An 8,125-nucleotide genomic window follows, 5' to 3' on the forward strand; every position below is an offset into this window, starting at 1 on the left:
TGAATTGGACCGTATGATGGTATTTGCTTGTAGTAGCTCAATGCTACATATTTGAATTGAATGGACAATCTAAGTTTCGAGTTGGAGACATTGATTTTCAAAACTTGCACATTTTTTTTGCATGCAAAACAAACAAATTGTCAGCCATGATATCATAGTCGGCCGTACGAGAGTAGAATACTTATAATTTTAGGCGCCAAAAGCTTTCAAACTTCCCACTCACATCGAAATATCACGCGCCCGAAAGTTTAGCCCTGCGATATTCCTGTTTTACCCCTGCCACATCAACGGAAAAGGGCTGCTTTGGTAACTCCATTGTTTTCCCCTCTTTGCCCCCAACATTCTTCCCCAGAGCCCCTCCCCTTCCCCTCCCCGACCCTCCCAACCACGGCAAGCCGCCGAAAATAGTCCTCCGCCGCAGCGGTGGACCTCACACCCCGCCGGATCTACCTTCCGCACCTTGGAACCCCCAACTGCCAACTCACCACTTCACCGGAGCCGCTTCAGCAACTGGCTTGTCCACCGCTCCAGATCTCCTTGACCGCCATCATGGTCCACCGCACCGGATCTGCTTAACCGGCGCCCTCCACCATAGCGTAGGTCCTTCTCTGACTCCCTCGTCCGCCCCTTCGCTGGCCCTTCATACAAGCCCTCGTCCGACGCAACAGATCCGCCTCACCGAAAGCACTATACAACGCGCCCGCCGAACCCTTCGTCCACTGCACCGGACCCGCTCCACGGACGCCATATTCAACTCCACCGGCCCTGCTTTACCGACGCCGCAACCTCATCAGGTTATTTCGATTTGTACTCCTTCGGTTTTTCTCTTTATCGTGCAACTGTTCACTTACCACAGATGAGCTTTCTTGTATGTCGACAGGCGCCGCAACCGTAGCACCTGAGCAGCTTCAGCGACGACGACAGCCGGCCCAAACTCAACCGCAACACGAGCACCATCGACGATCCTTAGCTATCAAGTATGACAACAATACCCATACGCCGCCGAGAATCAGGTACTATTATCCAACGGTCGGTGCCTACGTTCACTTTCCTAGCATAAGCACCGTACCTTTGAATTTCTTCAGAGCATCATTCAGTTTTTCATGAGACGCATTATTCTGCTTGCACCTGTAGGGCCATACTTCTGGCAGTGAACATGTTACATGTGTTAAATTACATACCAGTGCACATATAGTTCATATGCTTTAGTTTTGTTCTGATGCCACCTGTTGGTTCCATCAGACTGCTTAATGTTCTCTATGCTTAATTACACATCAGCAAACTAGCATGTGGTTCCGCTACTTTTTGTTTGTTTTACCCTACATTTTCTGATGCTAGCTATTACATCACTGCTTCGAGCCTCTGTTCATTACTTGTTTGTGTGTTCTTGATCTTCCCAAGTTGCATGACTAATTTGATGCTTCTATTAATTATGGAGCTGCCAACCCCATCAAGCAAAATATTTGTTCTTTTGGTGCTGGCACCTCGAACAAGCATAAAAATAGAGGGAAGGAGATATATGTCGTGTATACACACACCCTTCTTTCATTAGTTTAGGTGAACCATTGATGATCAATTCGGACCAGTGCATGCGATTAAAATTAATTTTACCTAAATAGATGGTGCAGAATAAACTACAACAACTAGATTTACAACCACGGGATGCTGACGGTACCTTCAAAGAACATTGCAACAGCAGCTAGGCTTCACAGCAACATATGGTAAGCCAGTGTGTTTTAGTACATGTTAAATGTAATGCGAGTGGGCTGCTTTCTTGGCTTGTGCCCTCAACGTGTAATCCTACCGAATTACAAATAGTTCAGTTGTCTTCTTTGCTGTATTGCTTGATTTGAATGCTTGTTTGTTGTTATGTTATACCTGAGTTGGCCAATATGTCAGCAGTGCCTGCTGTACTATCGTAAAGAAATGCATGCCTATTTCATTTGAGTCATTAACTTTTCCTCTCAACTTCATCACAAGACTGTCTTCGTAGTTTATATGAGGCCACACTGTTAAGTGCTTTCTCAGATTATTTCAACTGCATAGATGCCTTGGCAACTTAAATATAGCGGTTGTACACTCCCTTTCAACTTTTATCTTTCCATTTTAACTTCTTTTCGGCTGATGCTGCTTCGAACCATTTAAATATAGTTTGCCATGCTCGGCAATAATTCGTCCGTCGTTTACCATGTAAGCTTACTGCCTGGATCATACGATAACTATCTCTTACTTATGTCCAGCGGAAACCTTTCAAGACGCCGTTCACACTAGGACACAATGTACAACCCCAGAATCTATTTGTGGAAGTAGTGCACCATCCATGTTACCAGATGGTAGCAGTTCAGAGGCAACACCGCCGGAGAGCAGTCTGAGCACAGATATTATAGTGCTTGAGGCTCTACTAGAGGCAGAAAGATATGGTGTGGCTGCCATGAATGAGGTAATCTTTATCTCGAGGCTGGAAATTACGGAATTAGTGACACGCATTATGCAAGCAACCCAAGAATTGGAGGAAGTAAGAATGTTGCATTTGAAGATGGAGGAGGTCCTTCTGTTTTTGCTATCTGAAGCCCAAGGTAATCCCGGTTCTTCTTTAGATACCAGTTGAAATTGTCATTAGATTATTGTACTTGCATGTTGTGTCATGTCTCTGAATGGATTATGTTGCAAGACCGCCTATGTTGTCCGGAATTCCATGTTGTCCATGTGTTGTAATGATCCAAAAATTTTAGGCGAGGTAATCCTCAGTACTTGTATGATTGACATAAGGTGAACTGTTTTTCGTGTGAGCATATTGTATTGGATCAAATAACTGTTTGAATCAGAGTGCATCCAACCTACTGAATTCGAAGATCACAGCATTTCTAAATCATAATCATATATAAAGGTGGAATAAATCTTTGTCGTGGTTTTGAAGAAATAAATAACAAAATGTATAATTATCTATGGATATTCATAATCAAATACAAACTGGATTTGAATTTAGTTTGCCAGGTCCCAGGGCAAACGTGAATGCTAATTCTCCCAAGTTTTGAATGAAGAGGCTAAACACCCACTATAATTTGTGGGCTGCCTGAAGCAAGTGTTTGCGAGATGGAAATTACTCTCTACCCCTGACACTTGACATCCTTATCGACCGGATTTACACTGCTGTCGATAGGGGTAGACTAGTAACTTCAATCATACGTAACACGACGGCCTCTGAGCCCATTCAGACACGGTGGGCGCCAAACGTGGGCAGCAAAACACATTTGATTCAAGCTCGTCCGAAAGACATGTCTCTCTTCCTCCATTTCCCCATTCATACACAGTGGGCGGCAAAACAAACTCTCCTCGTCCGAAATCGATGTAGGCTAATATTTTAAATAGGGACAGATGTGTAACTTCCATCGGACGTGACACAACCGCCCAACCTGCCGGCCCCGTTCATACACCGTGTGCGCCAACCGTGGGCGGCAAAACACCCTCTCCTCGCCCGAAATAGTTATCGGCAAATATTTGGGAGATGCAAGATTACCGTCCTATCCCCAACTGACGCGATGTCTGAAATTTTAAACGGGGGATAAGTTCGTAATTTTCCCCTATTTCATAGAAGTGATACGTCCATTTTGCATCATGCTTTTATATCAATATTTATTGCATTATGGGCAGTTATTACACATTATATCTCAATACTTATGGCTATTCTCTCTTATTTTACAAGGTTTACGATGAAGAGGGGGAATGCCGGCAACTGGATTTCTAGCTGGAAAGGAGCAAATGTTGGAAACCTATTCAGCACAACTCCAAAAGTCCTGAAACTCCACGAAACAACTTTTTGGATTTAATAAGAATTTATGAGCGAAAGAGATAGGCCAGAGGGCCCACACCCTGTCCAGGAGACAGGAGGGCACGCCCCCCTGTAGGGCGCGTCCCCCTATCTCCTGGGCCCCCTGGTGGGCCTCCGGCATCCATCTTCTGCTATATCATCACTCTTCCCCTGGAAAAAATCGTGGGCAAGCTTACGGGACGAAACTCCGCCGCCACGAGGCGGAACCTTGGCGGAATCAATCTAGGGCTCTGGCGGAGCTGTTCTGCCGGGGACACTTCCCTCCGGGAGGGGTAAATTATCATGAACGTCATCACCAACGATCCTCTCATCGGGAGGGGGTCAATCTCCATCAACATCTTCACCAGCACCATCTCCTCTCAAAACCCTAGTTCATCTCTTGTATCCAATCTTGTATCAAAACCACAAATTGGTACCTGTGGGTTGCTAGTAGTGTTGATTACTCCTTGTAGTTGATGCTAGTTGGTTTACTTGGTGGAAGATCATATGTTCAGATCCTTTATTCATATTATTACTCCTCTAATTATGAACATGGATATGCTTTGTGAGTAGTTACGTTTGTTCCTAAGTACATGGGTGAAGTCTTGCTACTAGTAGTCATGTGAATTTGGTATTCGTTCGATATTTTGATGAGATGTATGTTGTCTTTCCTCTAGTGGTGTTATGTGAATGTCAACTACATGTCACTTCACCATTATTTGGGCCTAGAGGAAGGCATGGGGAAGTAATAAGTAGATGATGGGTTGCTAGAGTGACAGAAGCTTAAACCCTAGTTTATGTGTTGCTTTGTTAGGGGTTGATATGGACCCATATGTTTAATGTTGTGGTTAGGTTTACCTTAATACTCCTTTTTGTAGTTGCAGATGCTTGTAATTGGGGTTAATCATAAGTGGGATGCTTGTCCAAGTTAGGGCAGTACCCAAGTACCGGTCCACCCACATATCAAATTATCAAAGTACCGAACGTGAATCTTATGAACGTGATGAAAACTAGCTTGGCGATAATTCCCAATGTGTCCTCGGGAGCTCCTTCTTCATTATTAGAATTTGTCCAGGCTTATCCTTTTCTACATAAAGGATTGGGCCACCTTGCTGCACTTTATTTACTTTATTTACTTTTTGCTCGTTACTATTTATTTTATCACAAAACTATCTATCACCTACTATTTCAGTGCTTGCAGAGAAAACCTTACTGAAAGCCGCTTATCATTTCCTTCTGCTCCTCGTTGGGTTCGACACTCTTACTTGTCAAAAGGACTATGATATATCCTCTATACTTGTGGGTCATCAAGACTCTTTTCTGGCGCCGTTGCCGGGGAGTGTAGCGCTTTTGGTGAGTGAAACTTGGTAAGGAAACATTTATATAGTGTGCTGAAATTTTCTGTTACTTGTCACTATGGAAACTAATCCTTTGAGGGGCTTGTTTGGGGTATCTTCACCCCAACCAGAAGAGCAAAGAGATGCTCCTCAACCTACTAAACTTTATGAAAATATTCACTTTGATATTCCTTCGGGTATGATAGAAAAACTGCTAGCTAATCCTTTTGCAGGAGACGGAACATTGCATCCCGATTTACACCTTATCTTTGTGAATGAAATTTGTGGATTATTTAAGCTTGCAGGTATTCCTGATGATGTTGTCAAAAGGAAGGTCTTCCCTTTATCTTTGAAGGGAGATGCAATGACATGGCATAGGCTATGTAATGATACGAGATATTGGAATTATAAGCGATTGAAGTTGGAATTTCACCAGAAGTTCTATCCTATGCATCTTGTTCATCGTGATCGTAATTACATATATAATTTCTGGCCTCACGAAGGAGAAAGCATCACTCAAGCTTGGGGGAGGCTTAAGTCAATGTTATATTCATGCCCCAATCATGAGCTCTATCGGGAAATGATTGTTCATAATTTTTATGCTCGGCTTTCTCTTGATAATCGCAACTTGCTTGATACTTCCTGTGTTGGTTCCTATATGCTGAAGACTATTGATTTAAAATGGGACTTATTGGAAAGAATTAAACGCAACTCTGAAGATTGGGGTTTCGACGATGGTAAGGAGTCAGGTATGACACCTACGTTCGATTGTGTTAAATCTTTTATGGATACCGATGCTTTCCGTGGATTTAGCTCTAAGTATGGACTTGACTCTGAGATAGTAGCTACTTTTTTGTGAAACTTTTGCTACTCACGTTGATCTCCCTAAAGAGAAGTGGTTTAAATATAATCCTCCTGTTGAAGTGAAAGTAGTTGCACCTATTACAGTCGAAGAAAAGACTATTACATATAGTGATCCCATTGTTCCTACTGCTTATGTTGAAAAACCTCCTTTTCCTGTTAGAATAAAAGATCACGCTAAAGCTTCAACTGTTGTTCGTAAGAGTAATACTAGGACCTATACACCTCCTGAACAAATTAATGTTGAACCTAGTATTGCTATGGTTAAAGATCTCTTGGACGAGGATTTAGATGGGCATGTTATTTCTTTCTTGGGTGAAACTGCTAATATTGCTAGACCCGATACTAAGACACGTAGACCTATTGTAGGCACGCCTGTTATTTCTGTTAAAATAGGAGATCATTGCTATCATGGCTTATGTGATATGGGTGCTAGTGCTAGTGCGATACCTTATGATCTTTATAAAGAAATTATGCACGATATTGCACCTGTTGAATTAGAAGACATTGATGTTACTATTAAGCTTGCTAATAGGGACACCATTAAACCTATTGGGATTGTTAGAGATGTTGAAATCTTGTGTGGGAAGATTAAATATCCTGCTGATTTTCTTGTTCTTGCTTCCCCACAAGATGATTTTTGTCCCATTATTTTTGGTAGACCCTTCTTGAATACTGCTAGTGCTAAGATTAATTGTAAAAGGAAGGTCGTCACTGTTGGCATAGATGGTATGTCTCATGAGTTTAATTTTGCTAAGTTTAGTAGACAACCTCGTGAAAGGGAACCACCTAGTAAGGATGAAATTATTGGTCTTGCTTCCATTGTTGTTCCTCCAACTGATCCGTTAGAACAGTATTTGCTAGACCATGAAAACGATATGTTTATGAAGGAAAGGGAAGAAATAGATGAAGTGTTCCTTAAACAGGAACCTATGCTGAAACATAACCTTCCCATTGAAATTCTTGGGGATCCCCCTCCACCCAAGGGTGATCCCGTGTTTGAACTCAAAACCTTACCTGATAATCTTAAGTATGCTTATCTTGATGAAAAAGAAATATATCCTGTTATTATTAGTGCTAACCTTTCAGAGAAAGAAGAAGAAAGATTATTGAAAACTCTGAAGAAGCACCGAGCTGCTATTGGATATACTCTGGATGATCTTAAGGGCATTAGTCCCACATTATGTCAACACAAAATTTCAGTGGAGAAAGATGCCAAACTAGTTAGAGATCCTCAAAGACGATTAAATCCCAAAATGAAGGAAGTGGTAAGAAAGGAGATTCTAAAACTCCTTGAGGCAGGTATTATTTATCCCGTTGCTGATAGTGAATGGGTAAGCCCTGTCCATTGTGTCCCTAAAAAGGGAGGTATTACCGTTGTTCCTAATGATAAAGATGAATTGATCCCGCAAAGAATTATTACAGGTTATAGGATGGTAATTGATTTCTGTAAGTTAAATAAAGCCACTAAGAAATATCATTACCCTTTACCTTTTATTGATCAAATGCTAGAAAGGCTATCCAAACACACACATTTTTGCTTTCTAGATGGTTATTCTGGTTTCTCTCAAATACCTGTGTCAGCAAAGGATCAATCTAAAACTACCTTTACTTGCCCTTTTGGTACTTTTGCTTATAGACGTATGCCTTTTGGTTTATGTAATGCACCTGCTACCTTTCAAAGATGCATGATGGCTATATTCTCTATTTTTTGTGAAAATATTTGTGAGGTATTCATGGATGACTTCTCCGTCTATGGATCCTCTTTTGATGATTGTTTGAGCAACCTTGATCGAGTTTTGCAGAGATGCGAGGACACTAGTCTCGTCTTGAATTGGGAAAAGTGTCAACTTTATGGTTAATGAAGGCATTGTCTTGGGGCACAAGATCTCCGAGAGAGGTATTGAAGTTAATAAAGCCAAAGTTGATGCTATTGAAAAGATGCCATGTCCCAAGGACGTAAAAGGTATAAGAAGTTTCCTTGGTCACGCCGGTTTTTATAGGAGGTTCATTAAGGACTTTTCTAAAATCTCTAGGCCTCTGACTAATTTATTGCAAAAAGATATTCCTTTTGTCTTTGATGATGGTTGTGTAGAAGCATTTGAAACACTTAAGAAAG

This window comes from Triticum aestivum, chromosome 4B (genome assembly GCF_018294505.1).
Source record: "Triticum aestivum cultivar Chinese Spring chromosome 4B, IWGSC CS RefSeq v2.1, whole genome shotgun sequence".
NCBI classification, from domain to species: Eukaryota; Viridiplantae; Streptophyta; class Magnoliopsida; order Poales; family Poaceae; genus Triticum; species Triticum aestivum.